Here is a 21067-nt window from a genome sequence, read left to right as displayed (position 1 = left end):
TTGTTATTAATTAAGATTGTATACAGAATTTTAAATCTTGTATTCTGAAGTTCAATAAAACTACAGTTTTTTAATGAGGTTTCTTATTTTCTATTGATTCAGCAAAATCGATTTAAATTTTGCGGCCGGAAATAATATAAATATGCAAAGTTAACTCCCATTTTAACGGGTAATATTCAAGATGCTTTTAATTCAAAAATCACAGATCATAGAAGGACAATTACAGAAAAGTCCCAAGAATGAGAAAACACGTACAATAATTAGCCAGAATAATACTATCAATAATTCCGTTGTACTTTCAGGCAGTTAAACCTGGAGAACAAATCTATTTAGTTATTGATACTTGAATCAAATCAGTATTTGAAACCGAAAAGAAAACACATTGCAAATAACGGATGAATAAACATCATTAGAAACGAAGAAATTAAATTATAAATCGTTTTAAAGGAAACGGAAAGCATATAACATCGTTGCTGTTAGTCAGCACATTATTTTTCTCTTGAAATTTCCTGTAGGCAGTTTTGTTTTACTTTGATTTGTATTCCTCTTGAGATATTTTCCGTTGTTTCGTGCTAAACAAACTTGCTACTTCCTCGTACGAAATAAAGGAAGTATTGCAATCGGAAAAAATTCCAGGTATCATATTTGAACGAAAATATCCATTTTGACGGCTACCAAATGCAATTTAACGATGTGTGTGAGTGACATCTGTAAGGACAGAATAAAGGACTCTTTTTCCCAAAACGGATTGTAAAATGGATACAGAAGAAATTTTTCGTGATATCTGTCTTTATGTTTATACGTATGTATGTATCTCGCAAATATAAAAAAGGAGTTACCTCAGAACGTTGAAATTTTGTATGTAAGATTGCTATAAAATGTAGTTGTGTCTTTATGGTTTTAATCGGCTTCCCCCAAAAGTATGTATATATACTTTATTTTACTTACATAATTTATACTTTACTATTTATATATATACCCGCTCTGTTACTCGGCTTGATGAACTCAGTTTTTTTTTATTCTTATATGTTGATAAATTGTGCGGAGATCTTGGTTTTTTATTTTTATATGATGTTAAATTGTGCATTTTGTGCTTTAAAAATGATTGAATTATGTTGTTCTTATGTTCTAGTTCAAGTTTTTTTATGCCTTTAGTTAATCTGTATGCAATAGCTGTAGAATTATCAACAATTTAAAGATTGTTTCATTGCGCTTAAGCCTAAAGGTGCAGCCATATTTGTTTGCATTTAAAATATAGCGAGAATAGTGAATTAAGTCAGTTACTGCACCTTTAGTGTGTTTTTGCCGAGTGGAACCAAAAGTAAACTTTTAGTTTGCGAATTAGCCTTCTTGCCCGTTGGCCGCACTGCTTGTTTTTGCGTAGAACTCTAATTTTATTTGTGAAACTGATTTTAACTGTATTTTGTCTTTTTTGTATTTCTGTACTTTTTAATTTTAAGGAAGGTATTTTTGCCTTGCCGCGAAGTAAGAACTGAATTAATTGAATGAGAAACACATCTCCAATTGAACTGGAAAAGATATGTTGAAATTTAATGCAGCAAGAAATGTGTATAATATAATAGGCTGTACAAGAAATTCATGTAATGTCCACATCAGACATTTTTAGACAGCAACCGATAATTCAGCTCTATAAATTGTGAGGTGACAGCACATGTGCTTGGATGATGTCAGCTACAGAAATGCATAATTTATTCTCCCATGATTGCTAAGAAGTGTTGCTTGGAATGAAATATAAAGTAGTTTGTCGTGGTTAATATGGATAAATACAGTCAGTTGTATAGATATACATAGTTAAAACAAAAGTAGAGATACTAAATGTATAGTATTTGCCTGATTAAATTGAGCCTCAGATTAATTTTTCTGGTATTTGAAATTTCAGGTTTTCTGAAGACACAGCATTGTTTTCTAATAAAAATTTCATTATTCATCCGCGAGCAGGTTTGCCTAAAATTTTAGAAATTCCTATTAGGCTTTCTTCTTCTTAACTTGAAATTACAGTTTTGTACTAAAAGTTTCTCAGTCTTTTGCATCGAACTCGTGCAGCCATCACGACGCCCTACTGTCTTCCACAGGCCTATGTTTAAACAAAAACAAAATATAATTTAAGAAAAACTAAAAAAGGATCTTACGCATTATTTTAATTTAAGCTATGGTTTATCCAAAATATTGTTTTCCTGCTAGTGCAATTATTATTTCAATTTAGCAATTAGTGATTAATATTCTTCATACTATTTTAAATTGAGCCATAAATTTTTGGGATTTTTTTTTTACATTTTTAGTCCAAAGGGGCATCGTTAGCCGACAAGGGCTGTCAGTCTCGAAACGGTATCACTAAAAGAGTTATATTACTTTACAGATTGTTACCATCAAAAGAAACATTTAAGAAAATATATTTAAAGAAATTAAACAATGAAGAATCTGTATGAATGCACATTGCGAAACAAACAACGTACATCAAGTGATCAACTTTTGAATAACGTAGCCCTCCACCTGAGCTTGGCACCTGGAAGTCCGAAATTAGAATTTCGAATTTATATTTCATATTTATAGCTTAAATGGGAGTTAGCTCATAAGGACTATTATACATGAAACGGCATTTTGCGTCGAATCACTATAAACGGCTGTGTCACTTTTAAAATTGTTACTACCAAATATTATTGCTCTGTATCATATTTAAAGAAATTAAATAATGAAGAATCTGTAAAAATTTTGAAAATATTACGCTGATTTTTGTTGTTTGACTTCTGAATTAGTAATGAAGAATCTCCATTAAAGTATAAATGTTTCTTTCACTGTGAAGAAACAATGGCACCTAGGGTCATCAAATTTTGAGATAGTCCTCTACCAGGACACGGGACCCTGGAAGACCGAATTTATAATTTATAATTTCTTTTTATGGTCTCTTTCATATTTTTTAAACTTTTAAAGAACTTTTGACTAAAAACCTCAACAATTCAAAGCCAGAAGTGACAACACAGTAGAAAAAAAATATTTTTATCTCCAGCGCCCGAGACTGTCTGTCCGAAATTTAAAAAAAAAAACGTAGACATAGTGTAAAATCTGAAAGCTTTCAGATTTTATATGCCTTATGAAATGATATGCTGATTGTTGTAAATACTTAATGAATATTTGATTAAGAAACTCAACAATTTCGAAGGGAGCAGTAGCAACACCATACTTGAAAAAGAAAAAAAAAAAAAATATCTCCAGCGTTGCACCACCACCTATTGAAACTTATAAAGATATGCTGTTTTTAAATATTTTTAGCTAAAGTAACTTTAACCCAAATGCTCTTGAAACGTGTATGTGCGTGTAAATGATAAAAACACCCGTTTGGGTGTAATATGAAATCTGAAAGCCTTGAGATTTTTTTGAATCGTTGGTAAATGCTTTAGATAATATTAGGCTTTTTGGAGAAAGAAATGTGAAGAAACAAGTGTCTTCTAGCTGACATTCATTTATTAGCTGTGCTAATAATTTACACCACAATAGCACGGGCGGAGTGGATAATTCTGTACATTATCCGCCACAATATGGGCAAATGGGGAGATGAACGAAACCCAGTCGGCCAGACGATGACGGCTTTTCATATACAATATTTTAACTCGTGAGTTACAGCCATGATTATAAGGAATCATGAAGAAAGCACAAAAGTCAACTGTGCTTCTTCCTGAATTTGAATCATGAATATTCCACTTGCTATGTGGACATTCTGTCCACTTACACTACCCGAACACGCACGGCAGAATGCGATAAATTCTTTCATAACGAGCTTTAGTTTTTATTATTTTGCTCTATCTTTTCCGTTTCTGCTTATCTATATTAATAGGAAAATATGCAAATACGACGAACAAAACAGATATTTTAAAAAGGCACGAGCTTTCGAATAATTTGAGAAACATAAGATTAGTTCTTCTTTAATGTAAAGTGTTATATGTACTGGACGCTGCACGAGTTGTTTCCCGTATGGTATGTTAACTATACAGTGTTTAGATGCCAATTCGTAGGAAGATGTGTTATACGTACGAGAATCTAAACCGCGCTGCTTATCTCAGTTTTCCATAGTATTCTGGTGACCTTCATTTAAGCTTAGACGCTCCTAAGTAACCACAGGTCGTTTGTTTTCTTGTTAGGGTAAATCGCTCGAAGCTAGTTTAATTTAACCTGAAAGTAGAAGGGCAGATAGAATTATTATATTATCTCTAAATTGTCATCATTTCCTGCCCGTTAATGAGCGTGATTAAAGTAAGGTGTTTTGTAGGATATTTTGTTTTGTGGCCGTTCTGCAAGAAGGAGTGTCTCGTAACGTTTCGTATATTAATGTGTAAATGTAACGTGGGACATTAAATTTTAATTTAGTTAAATTTCAAAATTTAGCTCATTATTGAAAGAGTGTATCTCGTTTAACGTTACTAGCGTAACTTTGAATCTCATTTTCCATAATGTCTAAACTAATGTTGGGTCTTGAGATGTATCAATCAACCACTCTTATATATTAAAGAAATGAAAAATTAAATAAACATATTCACGTGCATAACTCAGAGAATTTGCATAGTTTGGCGAATTTCTGAAAACTAATGGAAATATTTTAATGAAATTTTATATTAATACACATTTATACCAGAAACGATGTATCATTCAAAAATCATTTTATGTACACATGATTGGCAGTAAAGCTCATAGTGAAGGGATGTTCAAAATCCAGGTGTGATATTCAAATGAAAATGAATCTAATGTGGGTATGGTCCCCGCTCACTTCCAAAGAGATCGGGCGGCATATTAGACGGGGGTAGCTGAAGAGTCCCTGCGGCAGTACGTTTGCAGCAAGGCCATTCTCAACTCCGGGGTGATTCTCAGAGGTGGATGGTGAAATGAAATTGCTCTCGCAAGAGCGTTCCAGACATATTCTATAGGGTTAAGGTTAAGATATCTAACTTACCAGTCCCTTGTGGGGCGAGTATCCCCACTTTCCAGGTAATAGTCGACTAGCTGAGTCCTACGTGAACGTTATCGTTCATTAACAGAAAGCCAGATGCAACTGCGCTCCTGAAATTCGAAAATAGGGCTGAAAATATTCTCTTTGTATCTCAAAACTTTCAGACAGAGTTTTTTTAAACACATTCATTGGGTACGGCCGTCCAACATAATGACTGCCTAAACAATTTCACCTCCACGAGGGCAATGATTCTTTTCCCTCATGAGAGAGGGGTGTTAACGTGTAAGGCTCTCTCCAGATACAAGCACGCAGAGAGTCAGTGTCCATGCTGAATCTAGACTCATCTGTAAACAAAAACGGAGCTCCACTGAAGTCTGGTCCAACGAAAGTTATCTGCACCTTCCTAAACGCGTTATCTGGTATGATCCAATGAGCTAAATGCAAATAGAGTGCCTTCTGGCATACAGTCCCTATTTCATAAAACCTTCGGGCAATTGCAGATGGTGAAACTCGAATCTGGATGGCAGCATACAGGTCACCTGAGAGTTGTAAAACTGTAGCAGTCCTGTGTCGCCACGATGGAAGAGCCAACTAACGATCCTCATCCAGCGTTGTGGATTTTTCGACCTTGTTTAGGTTTTATCGATATGCATCCAATATTCTTAACCGTTTCTACAAATTGCTGAAGACAGCAGACGTTACACTGAGCGCTGTAGCCACCTGCGATTGTGATGGCCTGCATTCAGTCAATCGACAATTCACGCTTCATTCCGTCATCCATATGTTCGTGGATACATAGTTTACCTGATACTTTATAAAATATACCCAACACTTGTTTGAAACACGGCGAAAGTTGCGATGGAGTACGAGCACACAAAACCCAAAACTCCTTATATGCTTTTATACCCTTCACAATAACAGCTGCGCGTACACGCACGTATTCAATTCTGAGTTTTTGAATAATTCTTCTGCGATATATTTAGCACCTGTGATTCAATACGTTTTGTAAAAATAGACATACAATTTGCAAATTTCCTTAATTGTGCAAGCGGCTATACATTGCAAACTAACATCAGTGGCCGTTTTCGTTGTTCCTCCATTCTTGCCGATCCAAACTGCTGAAATGTTAATTTGATAACATTTTTAATGTAATTTCTTAAACATGTGATGCAAAACCATCAAAAAGAATTAAAAAACTCATTTTTGTCTTTCCTTTTGTATTCATTACATTTGGCACCTAATACGCTTTCTCGAATACAATTCTCAGAAAATCCTGGATCCTGTAAAAAATATTTCTTTTATGAGCGTAAGTTTTGCAGAGCATGTTTCATGTTGCTAAAATGCAATTCAATTTGTTTGACAAAATTAGATTATTATTTTAATATCATTAAGAAATAATGGTATTTACGCCTAGAAGGTCTTTTTCTACTGGTTTCAACCTGCGTTGGAGCAAGCAAAAGCTTGAGAAATTCAATAGAATCAAGTTTATATGGCAATTACAGGTTGATTAGATCCCAAATAATTCATGTTATTCTTTTCTAATAAAAGAAAATATTAATTTAAGAGAGCTAGTAATAAAGTATTAAATTTAAAATATGTAAATTAATAATTTGTTTCTTACACCCCCTACTCTGTTATTTGCCTAGGAACAAGTTAAGCTAATGTATTTTCTCCTTCCTTTCCACTGGTCTTCCTGGTGTAACTGGAAGCACATTCGCCGCGTGTTCGAGAGGTCCAAGATTCGAATCCCGGCGAGGGCACTGCACATTTTTCACGTCTGCAACTTCAAAAAAGACTTAATGTATCTGCAGTGGCTCCCGAACTAAAAGGTGGCGGAAGATAATCCTTGACCACCAGGATTTGGCGATTGGATCCTCTCACCCTTAATCTCCCTTTAAAACGGGGAGTACGTAAGGTATTTTCTCCCACGTTTCCTGAGGCCACTAGAAGCACGCTCGACTCGTATTCGAGAGGTCCAGGGTTCGAGTTATGGCGAGGGCACTGCACATTTGTCAAGGCTCCTGCTTCAAGAGAACCTACTGACTCTACAAGATAACATAAAAAGCAACTCTGAAACTTGTGGACTGAAGTTTATTGAGATAATAATAAAACCACTTTTTTGACATCTGTTGCCTTCTTTAAAAATAAAAAAAAATACACGTATTATTTGATAATTATACTTAATAGGCAACTTTCAAGTAATTTTACTGTTTTTCAGTTAATTCGGAGAGTAACAATACTTTCTTTAAATCAGGTATTTATTTTTCTATGCTTTCGAAAGTTCTTCTATAATTCAACTATACTTAAGGAGGACTATGAAAAAAAATTCAACGCATGTGCACATATATATATATATGTAGCACTTTAATGCGTAGGAGGAATCCGAAACTTTAACAGGTTTCGACAGCCGATTGGAAAGGCAGGAAGAATATGTTGATACAAACCAAGTTCAGCTAATTACCACCTACAATTCTAGGCACGTTAGAATCATCATTTGTAGACAATATACGTTTTGATTATAAACAATTACAGCAACACGTAAAAGGAGGCGACATGAAGCAGAGCAGCGGAGAGATTTTCGGCAGTGGCAGAAGCTAGGAAAGGATTGACGTAATTACTTGTGAGCCGTATTTATACCTGGTAGATGCTGATCTAATTTTCTAATCTAATCTCAGTACTGAACAGATCTAATTTTAAATTTTTACAAAAGAAATTACCCATCCAATATTTTAAATTTAAAAAAAAAAAAAAAAAAAAATGATATTTTGAGCCTCCTTTATACTAATGTTTTTATTCCCATTGTTACGTATAGAATTACCTTTTGGAGTCGCATAGCAAGGGAGTTACAACATTTATATATATATATATATATATATATATATATGTGTGTGTGTGTGTATGAAACCCAATACCATTCAGCGGAGCTGTCTTCTTACGCTCATACGTTGTTTTACAGTCTCGAGTGAGGTGCTGGCGGGCACTCCCCCTCTCTCGATAATCTACAAGTTGTATTATAATAAGGATATATTAGGAAACAATATTTTGGACTTATTTAACTAAATAAAATTTCCGTTTTTGCTGATTCAATTTCTGTTTTTAATTTATATTTGATTCATCCGGCAAACCGTATTTATTACAATTATAATATTTATGATCCTTGTTTAATGGAATACGAAATTTTTACTGATGGATCGGGTCATGAAGGCAGGGTGGGCTCGGCTTTAATGCATATTACTTTTATACTGAGATCTATAACTCTAAATTAGTCCTTGAAAAATATAACTCTATTTATCAAGGCTCATCGCCTTCCTCTATGCCTTTAAATGGATATTAAAAAGTAATTTTGCAAGAAATTTTAACTTTTATATTTTTAGAGATTTATAATGCAGAAAATAATAATGGTCTGATTATCGATAGTAAAGATCTTTACCAAAAACTATCCTCATCCTTAAATATTACGTTTGACTGGGTTAAAGTCCATATCGGAATATTCGGTAAAGACAGAGCGGATGTACTCGGGAAAGTGGCTGCCCTGGGGAGTTTTTCGGGGATGCCCCATGTTCAAGGTTAAAAAATGTAGCAACGATAGTTATTTATCCATATTTTAAGCAATGGCAGTTACAGTTGAATACTCCTGAAAGAAGAAATCGTTATTTGAAATACTTAGAATTGACTAAGAAAAATAATATTATCTTGATTATTAAAACGATTTTGACCTTAACCATGTTCTGACCGGACATGGGCGTTTCCCGGGATACTTCGCTAGGTTTAAGATACATGACGACAATAAATGTAATCTATGTGGTTTGTTGGGTGATGCTAAGCACTGTCTCGAGGTCTGTCCCTACTTTAATAGCTTAAGAAGCAATAAAATTTATTTTGAAGATCCCTTTTTGTCCTATAAAGATTTATGTATCTATGCACGTAGGTATATATAATATATGTATGTATACACGTATGTATATATAACTACATATATGTTTCATAAGAATAAATTAAATTTAATTAAAAGAAATTAAATTTAAATACATATTTAATTAAATATTCTTTGCGCCATTGCTGCAAGGAATGGAATTTAAATTTAAACAAATTTAAATTCTTAACAAATACGTATAAAAGTAAAAAAGCAAATTTAAATTTAAAAAAAAAAAAAAAATGTTTAAAAATGTGCAAACATGTAAAAGAATTAATTCTCGAACTAATCTACAATATCATTTAAATTCAGAAGCATAAGCAAATCAAGTGCAAAATCTATCCATGAAAATAAATCTACTAATTTAATAAAATAAAATTAAATTAAACAATTTTTTTAAAAAATGCATATGTGAATGACCGTAGAGTAGGCAGAAGACAGACTTATCAAGGGGAAGTTGCCTCCATACCTAACTCTCCAATCATTCAATTCGTGTTTCGTTATTCATGCAGGCAAGGGTAAAAGTCAAAACCAAAAGTAATTCCAATAAAGTGGTACCCTTAGAAATTAACATTTAAGTATTAACATTTAAGAAATAAAGTTCAAAAAGGAAAATACTAATGAAGTCTTTTGAGTAACAAGAAAGTAAAGTCAAAAATTAAACTTTTTCTTAAAAAATTAAATTTTTTAAAAATTAATTTTTTATAAAATAAAAAAATCTAGAAACCAATGTATTTTAGAAATCCTTGTCTACAGAAACTTCCCCTACACGAATATGCATATCAATGAAAAGAAACTATAAAAGAACTATACATAATCCATATAAACCAATAAGAAACAAAAAGAACTAATTCACAATTTAAAAAAAAAAAAAAAACAAATATATACTTAAAAATATAATTTCATATTTAGAAAATGCTTAGATACTACATAAAAATTTTTTTAAAAAAAATATTTAAAGCAAATAAATAGTAAGTTTTAATTCTAACTTACCTACTATATGAGTGTTGGGGTCTGCAAAAGTGTTGTGAAAGAGATGTAAGTGTGTTCTTCAAATTATATAGACGGCGCTTATGTAGGTAAAGTTGAGTGTCAAGCTGCTATCTTTGTTATAGTAAAAAAGTTTTGTAAACATTAATATTAAAAATTAAATTAAATTAAATTAAAAATCCTAAAGGTAGTAATATCAATTATTTAGGAAGTTAAGTAACTGAGCCAATCAAGAGATGTAAGTTTGCTTGAAGGAAATTAAAGTGAAGTGGTATGTGAAAAAAAAAAAAATGTAAACTGTTTGTAATTTGAAATGTGTGTTCTGTTGAAAAATTGTGAAAATTGTTAACAAAATTAAGTGAAAGATATTTTGTGTGAAAATTGCAAAAAATTAAAGTAATTAAGAAAAACTGAAATGTTTTAATATTAAAGTTTTAAAGTAAAATTTCCCAAAAGTTTTTTTAAATGAAGTCCTTAAAAACCTCTAAAAATTCCCAGAAATTTCTCAAAAATTCCTTAGGAAGTTAAATAAAACTTAAATTTGATGAAAGAAAATATTAAAAGTTTAATGAACTTGATTTCAATTGGTATATCAAAACTTAACTAAATACTGGCTAAAGTATGGAAAATTAGAAGAAGAAGATTAAAATCTTCACTCAATTCGGGCTATAATTGAGACTTTTGAAAAGAGTTGGCCCTTTATTAGTAAAAGGAAAGAATCCAGTATTGATTAAATGTACATATTTACAAAATATTTACAATAAAAATTTACAATAATTTCTCTACTCTTTTATATCCTTCATTACCCTCCAGCTAAGGTTTAAGGTAATGTTATCATATCCAAAAGAGCCAAAAAATTATAAAGTAAAGTGAAGGCCTGCCTTTTTAATATATAAATTAATAAATTTTGGTGGTACTTGGTTATCAACTTGTACATTAATTAGTTTTATGATTTCTTCCTTTAAATCTTCATTTTCAGTACATATATTTTTATTCTGATAATTTGGCTATGAAACGTGTTTTCTATTACTTTTCTAGAGATATTAGAGTTCCAATTAATTAGTTTAATAGTAGGAAAATGGAAATTCCTTCTTTTATCAAATAATTTAATTTTGCTGTGTTTAATAATTTGCAGGTCTAGAAATTCAATAGTATCTTGATTCGTATTCGTTTTATTAAGTATTAAACTATTTGGGTAAATTTTGAATTGCTCAAAAGTAGAATTATTATTGAAAGTTATAATATCATCTATGTATCTAAAAGTATGAGCAAATAGCTTTAATTCATTTTTATTTAAACTGAGTTGGAATTTATATCCAAATGAAAAAAGAAATAGATTACAAATTTGTGTAGAACTGTTAGCTCCCATAGGAATTCCTCTAACTTGCTGAAAGATCTTATTATTGTGTTTAATGTAGTTATTAAATAATGCACAATTTTCAATTGCACACAAGTATTCCATCTTTCAATACAAAGGATGTCAAGTATGTCAGGAAAAAGTTGTGGGAGGTGCATTAAACTAGTAAAAATTTCTTCTATTGGTAGAGAAGTATAAAGGTTTTCAAAGTCATAGCAGTTAATGTTCTGGATTGTTAAGCTTTTAAAACTGCTGAGAACTGGAGCATTATTATAAATAATCCAACTATAATTGTGTTGTTTGTTAACGAGATGTTGGATTAAATTACAGATTTTTTAAGTATAATTGCAAATATGTAATCTATATTCTTTTTATAATACATTAGTATTCTATACATTAGCAATAAATCTAAATTTGAGTGGTGATTTATGAAATTTTGGGAGAGCATATAGATTTGCTAATCTATTGTAGTTAGATGGTTGTGAAATTTGCAGTTTCTTATGAAATGCTTTTAGCTTTTTTGCAATAACATTTTCTTGTGGATTGGTGAGTTTGTAAGTAATGGCATTATTGAGTTCAGTATTAATTAATGAGACATAAAAAATTTTCATATTATGCTAAAGTTATTATTGACTTTGTCAATTTTGGTAATTATGAACTTTTGTTGTTAATCCTGTAAAAGAGGTATGAGAATATTCCACTGTAAATTGTAAATCCACTGTAAATTTTTTTTATAACTACATATATGTATACTTTCTTAAAATGGTATAATGTTCCATGTCGTGTATATGCGGCCTTACCGGTCAGAAGGTTTAAATGTTTTTGCGAAACAGAACAGATGTTTTGAAACGATCTGACAATTATAAAAGGCATATAATATATTTTATATATTTTGACAGCATTTTAAATGCCACATTTATTTTAATGTTTATTTCCTTTTCCTTCTTAATTAAATCATTTATTTATTAAAAATCACATAAACAGAAGAGGAAGATATTAACTGTGACCATAACATCATCAAATTTTATTTACATTTGATTTTGAATAGCAAATGAAATGTATTTTTACTTCTCAATGTGCATTCGCTTTTTATTCAAGTTCAGTAAATATCTCTGTAAATATTTTTAGTAGTAGTAGCACTACTTGTTCGTGCGCAGTTTTGAATAATATGATTCCATACCTGTTCACATTTAAAATTATGCTATTTAAAAATGAATTACACTTCATTAATTATTATTAGTGATACTGAGTATAAATGTTCGAATAGAAATATTCTGCTTATAAATCAAAATTGGTTTGAGGAAGTGTTACCAAATAATATCCGAAAAAATGTCTAGTATTTACATTTTGTGATTTTTCTTCCAATATTTCTCGTTAGACAGGATTTTAAATAAAAATTTACACTTTGAGTTTATATTCACTAACTGAATTTCAAGCGATTGGATTTCAGCGATGTAAGTATTTGAATAAAGTAAAAGAAAAAATAAAAACTGAATACGTTTTAAAAATAATTTTTATGAGTTGCTGTATCTTAAATTGTGTTTTCTCAGTCTGCATTTTCTCGGAAAATTCTTTTATTTATAGCAATAAAACTTACTCAAATATTTACGGAATTGTTTAGTTTTTAAAATGTTATTTATGTATGTATAATAAGATTTACTTAATATAATCAATGACGAATTTTGCAGTTTATTGGGAAGAAAAAATACTGGAAATAAGAATGTGTTTAAACTAATTTTCTTTTGAACATTACATAACTTTTCCTTCGAAAATTTAAATTTTTCATTGTAAAATCGATTCTTAAATCTATGAAGGACGTTTAGAAAATATAATAAAAATTTTAAAGCAAAATAAATGAGCACTGAAGAAGATTAACGATCATTTCATTGCTTATATTTTTAAAGAAGATTAAAATTTTAAATAAATTACCGACAGGATTTCTTTTTTTCTTAATGTGAATTGTCAGCCACTTATTTTTGTTAAAAATAAATGAAAGGTTTCAAAGAAAAATATCATTCAAAAGTTCCCCAGTCGCTTTGATCTCTGTCATTAAATAATGAAGAATATGTGTATGTGAGAAAACGATGGTACCTAGAGATATCAAATTCTGAATAATGTAGTGCTGTACATGAACATGTACACTTGGATGCACTACACTTGAATTTCGAATGTACACTTGAATTTCGAACATGTACACTTGAATTTCGAATTTGTTTTACTATTTGTTTCATATTTCGTAAACTGTATAAAATTATTGACTAAAAAATCAACGAAAGCGCGCTGTTCGAAATGAAACATTTTTATCTCCAGCAAGCGAGACTGGCTGTCGGAAATCCTAAAGATATACTGTTTTTAAATATTTGATGATTTTGTTGTTGAACTGAATTTTATGTGGTGGAATTGCCAAGTAAAGTAATAAAGTAAGATAAATGAAGTTTATACTTACTTCACATAAAAGTTTTTTTTTTTTTTTTTTTTTTACTAATTTTACCTAAGTGTAAATAAAGTAAGCACACAAAACGTTATTAATAAAAAGACGAAAAAAACATTTGCATGCCATTTTAGTAAGAATATTGAACATTGGTATGATAAACTGAGGAAAGACTGAAAAAAAAATAGAAAAATGTATACCGACACATTAACACTGCATCAGAAATTCTAATTTTATGCGGCTCTGCTGCTTTTAAAATTTTTGTGATTAGCTCTTGTATTATCTATGGAATAAGCATGAAGAAAATAATGCTTAGTAAAAAAGCTGAAAAGACAAAAGAAATGGGTGAGCAGGAGTGACTGCAACAGCAGACTGGTAGAATGTGTGGACTCAAAGACATCGTTAACAGGTTATCACATCTAACGACGATCCCTGCTATCCGGGACCTTTCTGAGAAACGAGAATCTGGTAGCATTGGTTTAAACGGGAGGATTTCTAGAAGAAACAGCTCCGGTGGTACGAAAACTACTCTCCTAGCTACGAAAACGATGTACCGGCTACGCGGAATTTTTTGAAACTTCGCCGAAAATGTTTCGTCTTCAGTTCTGTCCCGGGTATAGATCAACCAATCAGACGAAAGCTCTGCTTCTGAAGGATCACGGGTAATTTTTGCGATGACTGGAGTAGGGCAGGAAACAGAAGCCGATTTTATTGACGAAATACAAAAAAAAAAAAAAAAAAAAGGAAAGATAGCGATGGTCAGGGCTTAATTTCTTCTGCCTTCGCTGCACTTTTAAACGCACAGGAAATGGAAAATAATATTGAAATCCTGCTTGGAAAATATGTAGCTTCCTTCCTTCTATATATTACGAACTTGCGCAAAAGAGAGGAGCTAAAATTAAAAATACTGCAATTGATCTTCGATTCAAAGTTTCTCATAGCTGATATTTTTAATTTATTTTTTTTTCAAAATATAACATGTGGTCTTTTCGTTGTGTAAATAAAAATGATTTCTATTTCTATATATTTTTATCTATGTAAATTTATTTTACACTTAATTATGCAAATGAAAAGAAAAGTAAGAATTCAATGAGTAATATTAATGTTAGTATACGTAAGTTTATTTTACGTAAGTTTGTTTCCTAAGTTTATTTTTAATTATGCTACACATTACATTAATAGGCAAATAACAGTTCAGTGAGTAAGTACTAATATTGCATTTCGTGCTTTTATTTTGAGGAATATAAAATATTCAAAATCACTGATCACATTTGAAGAACATATTTCAACTGGATAATTTTTATCGACAAATTACAAAAAACGATTATCTAGTTCAGTCTCACTATCTGTTAGCATTAATTACATTTCTTATATACAATTTCATATTTACTATTTGAGAAGTGACTTCGAAAACTAATTGACCATTCTGAGTTATTTATTTTTAATAGGTCACATTATGGCGTAAATATGAGTATAATGTAAAAATATAGCAAGTGGAATAGACGTATATGAATCTTGTTAAAAGATTTAGAAAAATATTGCAAAATCAACAAATGCTTTAGGAGTTTTATTGACAAACAGAATCTAATTTTAAATAATTCATTTTTATTAACTGAATGCTTTAAATCAAAATATTTCTTTGTTGTACACATTTTAAGTTTTTCTAAGCGATGAAACAAACAAGAAGGAAATTATTAAATTCAGACTATATGCTATTTTGATATAGTATAGTATTTATAAAAGTGCTGAAAAATAGTAAAACTCATATATATTTCAATCATAGTACATTTAATATTACATAATAACAAACGAGTTAAAAATGTCAAAAAGAAAATACTGAAATGCTTCCATAAGAGCGATGCAGCATTGGAATTGGAAAACAAACGTCTCTTTCTCCAATCTGAGCGATTACTGCTTGGCGTTCAAGTCTGTTTAATACGGGAAATTTTTAACCTACTTAAGCAGGTTTCGTGGAAATGCAGGTTCTTAGAAATGTCCCTTTAGACGTCCAGCCCCGCGTAGCGGAAACATATTTAATAAGTGTTTGGTAGAAACCTTAACAATTCCTTTGGGCGATGTGTTAAAACTGGAAACTTTCATAAACTATTTTCTCTTTTATTTATTTATGTAATTATTTTTGAATATTTTGTTTTTTAATTTTAATTCATTCTATTTTTATTTTATTTGAATTCAGTCATTTTCGTTTTCATGCGTTTCCTTTAACCCTTTGCGGCACAGTGTGTCCGGTTTGGACACACCTAAAAATTCCCTTCTGTATGCGCAGAAAAATTGAATGAAAAAGGATTTGCAGGTTACTATAGATTACTCTGAACCTTCTTTATTTATAGTAGACGGCAGCTCAACACAAACTAGTTCATATATTTTAGCCGTGTTTAGTTTTTTAAGGCCCTCATTTTTCAAAGAAATCTTCTAGATTTTTTTTAGGGTATAAAAGGAATTGTTTGAAAGAAATTTATATGTTATTTTTTTGGCTGTTTGCTAATCTCCTTATTCTATATTAGTTTTAAATTTGTACTTTGAAATCTTGCCTAAAATCAAACGGCGAACCTTAGGTGTGCCCAGACCGGGCTCACCGATAATATAGGACAACTTATAGTCCGTATTCTTTGTTTTTCCGCATCTCATCGGACATTTCATTGACAGCAATGCTCGTTTCAGCACTCTTTTCGAAACTCTATTCAATCGGTGCGCCACTTTGGGCACACCCACAGAATTGAAACGATAAGTGCTATCTTAACAAAATTTTACTTGCGTATTCTTATAGGCCTAATTAGACTGCCTACTATTTTTTTTATCAAAATTCCGACTTTAAAAAGCAGCGTGCCGGAAAGGGTTAAACCATCACCAACGAAAATATTTAGCAATCGCTTCCACAAAATAGGTTTGTCTGTGATAACAGAAATACCTTTGAAATTTTCAGTATGTTTTCGTGAAATATCTGTGAAAAGCTCTAATTTATTTCTTGATTTATTTTCGTTAGCAATATCTGCTGCGTTAGAGCTGGAGTTATGAGAATCTATTTGAACTCATTATTTAATCTAGAATATATATTTTATACTACTGGCTGCGTTAACGGCCAGCAACTGAAAAAAGTGTTGTTGAGTCATTAGATTTTTTGTCATTAAATTTGCAAAAATGTGCAATGCCATCCCCGAGACTCGAACCTGGAATTCCCGAGTACGCGCCGAGTGCGTTAATCGTTACACCCCGAAGCATGCAGATTGGGTATTAGGGGACCTAGTTGCCAAATCTTGGTGGTGAAGAATCATCATCCACCACATTTTAGTTCGGGCGGCACTGTAGAATTTTTCAATGTAAGAAAGCTTCTAGAAATCCGCATTGCCCTTGCCGGAACACGAACCTGGACCTCTTGAATACGCGCCGAGTAGGCTAACCGTTACACCGCGAAGACATGCATAAAGAAGGAAGAAAATACATTATAGTGTAAGTTACTTACAAACTTACATTATAGTGTATTGGTTTCGCTTTCATCTGTAAAACATTCTTTTACAAAATCTCTAAGTCTGAATAACGTATGACTTGAAGTTTGCAAAATATCGGTTTCCTACTGTACCTTAACATAAAAACATCACATATGTTTTATTTTTTTCAGAGGAAGTGTTTGTAAGTGGAGACAAATAACACGGAAGAAAGTTCAAAATTTGTATGTTTAAAATTTAAATTTGTAAATTATGACCTAAAGAAACGCGTCTATGAATTGTGGATTAAACTAAAATTGGCATGTTTGAAATAACAAACGAATCAAATCAAACGGGCTGGCTTTTAAACTACCAAAATATATTTGGCTACTTCCATCAAATGCTTTCTGTTTATTACTAAGTAACTGAAAGAAATTCTTTACTAATATAATAAAGGCTTTTTTTGGAAGATAATGTTAATTTGGAGTAAGTTCAGGATGCGAGAGTAAATTAAAATTTTCAGTGATTTTTAAGTAATACGCCAGACAGCATACCATGGATTCAGCTACTTACTTACTTACCACCAGTTGAGTTGCCCTACCGCCTGTTAGGTGACTATCAGCATTTGTACTCAATTGAGGAAGCTTTCTGTTGTCGCTAGGTCCATCAAAAAATATCTTGAAATATTAAAATTTGTAGTGGAATTTATGAAATTACTTCGGAAGATGGGTAACTGTGACCTATGTTTATAAAAGGTAGTAAGAAGACCCTGCCAAAATTTTGCGGAATGAGTATTTTAGCACTGTTTTATGCATTATGATTCTGAGTTTACAGAGAACATTTACTTTAGAAGTCGGTGGTAACTTGGATATGATAAGTTATTCAGATGCATTTTTATACTGAACAATATTAACTGCGTATATTGATGTACATCATATGTTGTGTTCACATATTTTCAGAGTTCCTGTGTAATATTTGTGCTGGTCACATTCATTGTAGTCACTAGTGTTATTCACTTATTTACAGTTCGCTTACAAGTCACTTAATATGTATAGTCTGCCTGATAACTGAAGGTGACGCTGAGAAATACAGATCAGTGTGCAGAGCTGAAAGTTTATGTGTTTATTGAAAAACATAAGCGTATCACTTATATACAGAGCATGATTTTATATCTGCTTAGCAGTTTGTACCGATTACTGGTCCAGAATACTTGATCGTACTGGAAAATATTAAGTTCATTACAACACCACTCCGCCGTTAGATCTGTGCTGAGAGCAATTTTCTTTGCCCAAAGGAGGGGAAATTGTCCCTTTGGGCTTGAATTCTTCTCCTTCTGGACAAATTGCCCCTTTTCGCATGAACTGCCCCTTTGGGCTTCAATGAATTTGAATTTCGTTTTTGCATTTGCTTCGGTTCACTATAAACGTCGGTTCACTTTTCATATTTTTGCCACCAAATATTAGAGCCTTGCCTTATATTTAAAGAAATTAAATAATGAAGAATCTGTATGAATGCATATATGTTTCTCTCGTTGTGAAAAAACAAAGGTACCTGGAGACATCAAATTTTGAATAAAGTAGCCCTTCACTGGAATATGAGCATCTGGAGGCAAAATTTGGAATTTGTTTTATTATCTATTTTATATTTTGTCAAACATTAAATAATTTTTGATTAACAAACTCAACGATTTCAAAGCGAGCAATGGCAACACTGTACGGAAAAAAAATTATCTCTAGCAAGAGATAATGTGTATTGGAAATTCTACAGTTATGTTGTTTTAAATATTTTGTCATATTGCTGTTGAATTGAATTTGACGGTTTAAGTGCAAAAAACATGATATTTAATAAGTAAAAGATACACACCAAACGTTAATAAACCCAGCTTTGGGCGAAATATAAAATCTGAGAAATTTCTGAATTTTTTTTTTAACTTTTTATTTATTTATTTTGTTATCAAGAAATTCGTTAATTGCTCACTTCTTAACCTTTTCTAGTGCTGTTAAATGTTCCTCTTTATTTAAATATTCTCCTGCAAAGCCACTTGAGATTCGAAAGTGAAATATTGTATAGAAGTTTTAATTTACTTTGCAACTGAACTATAAAATAAAGTTCACAGGCCTAAGAAACAGTGAGTAGTTTTCTTTTATTGAAATACAACGAAAGTGTTTTTTAACCATTAAAACGAAATTAAGGTTATCCTCGAGCTGATGTTTAAGTAACATTCAAATATATATATTCATCTTAATTACACAGATTTCTCTCTTGCAAAAGGATTTCACAACCCATTGTAATTTAAATTAACTGATATCACGTACCCACTGCGATGCTTTTTATTTCCATTAAGTTTTCATTATACGGCATCAGAGTAAATAGATATAAGCTTATAAATTTCAGCGATAGTGATTATCATAGTTTAACTTTCTTTTAATCATATGTGGGAATTTTCTTCGCTGTAATGCATGCATAATAACAGTGCTTGATGCAGATAGCTTTCAACAAAAACGGTATTCGCTAGTAATGGGAAAGTTTCTTTTATGTTCATTGAAGCGTGTAAACAAAAATACAACACACCCTTCTATAAAAATATTGCCGTCCACATTGACGATGGCACATTCTTTTAATTGCAAACTCCACCTAAAGCAATTAATTACGGAAGATAATTAATGTGTTCAGAGTAAACATTTATGAAAAGTTTTCATCATAGTTTAGCGATAGATTGTTAATTAATTATCATTGAAATAGCTGTTCAAAAATTAACTCTGTGTCTTTGCATTAAAATAGAATAGTTTTGTAAGTCATTATACACACATATATAAACACAAATTGTTAAAAGGTAAAATTAATTTCATAAATTATAATTGAAATTTAGTATAATTATATTGCTAAGTCCCATAACTAAACCTTTGAAAGGGTTACATTTAAATTTGCATTGTTCTATCGAATAAATTTACTTCTAAATCATAGATTTCTTTGTAATTTGCGTTTTAGATTCCTAAGACAGTTTAATGTTCTGAGAGATTAACATTGTCTCTGAAAATAAGAACGAAATAAAACGAAATCGGTAGATAAATACCAAAAGTTTGTTAATTGAAACTTATACTCCATAAATTAAAAATACTTCCATTTTAGTTAAACTTGTCAATTCTATTACCTAAAATATCTAAACTCTCGAAATAATCAAATTAATTACAGGTACTACAGAAATTACAGTGCCATGGATTTTAAGTTTTATTCGTAAAAAATATTTAGTGTTCGAAATACATTTTCGTCAATAAGGAAAGTAACCAAATAAATACGGTAATATTTTAAGATAACCGAAATATATATTTCGGTTATTATAATAATCTATAAATTTAATATATCTATAAATATAGTTAATAAAATTAAAATGATAAGTCGGAACTTAAATGATACATTATACATTCTTTTCTGTGAAGGGCTTAACCAATTTATTCCTAGTGAGTATCTATTTTAAACTTTATATTTTAGAATATCTGAAATGTCATTATCATAAATGCAAACGTATGCACAACAGTAAGTTTATGAATTAAAAAATATATGAATGGCAGTTTTAATTTATTTGAGCAACTCAAAAAGGATTTCATTCATACTATGTTAACATAATCTGAAACAATTTAAATGAGATAAAAATATTTTTTTTTTTTTTCCTGATTGAAAACTGCTTTTCTCTGCAAAGAAAATAATACGAAAATTACTATAATGTTGCATGTTGCGTATATTTTGATTTGAGACTTGCGAAGACTTAATTTACAAAGAATGAATTAAACAGTTTATGTTTTACATCCAATATTACCATTTTATCGAATATTCCCATATTTTTAAGAAAACTATTAAATCGCTTCAAACGAAAGAGAGAACATTAAATTTTCAAAAGTTCATTCTTACAAACAAAATAAAGATTTGTCGTTTTTCCTGAACATTAGAGCCAAGTTTCTGAAGGCACTGGCTATCTCAGGGT

The sequence above is a fragment of the Stegodyphus dumicola genome, chromosome 2 (assembly GCF_044657685.1).
Source record: "Stegodyphus dumicola isolate Sdum_Otavi_A_Nest chromosome 2, ASM4465768v1".
NCBI lineage: Eukaryota > Metazoa > Arthropoda > Arachnida > Araneae > Eresidae > Stegodyphus > Stegodyphus dumicola.
Note: the sequence above shows the minus strand (reverse complement) of the source record.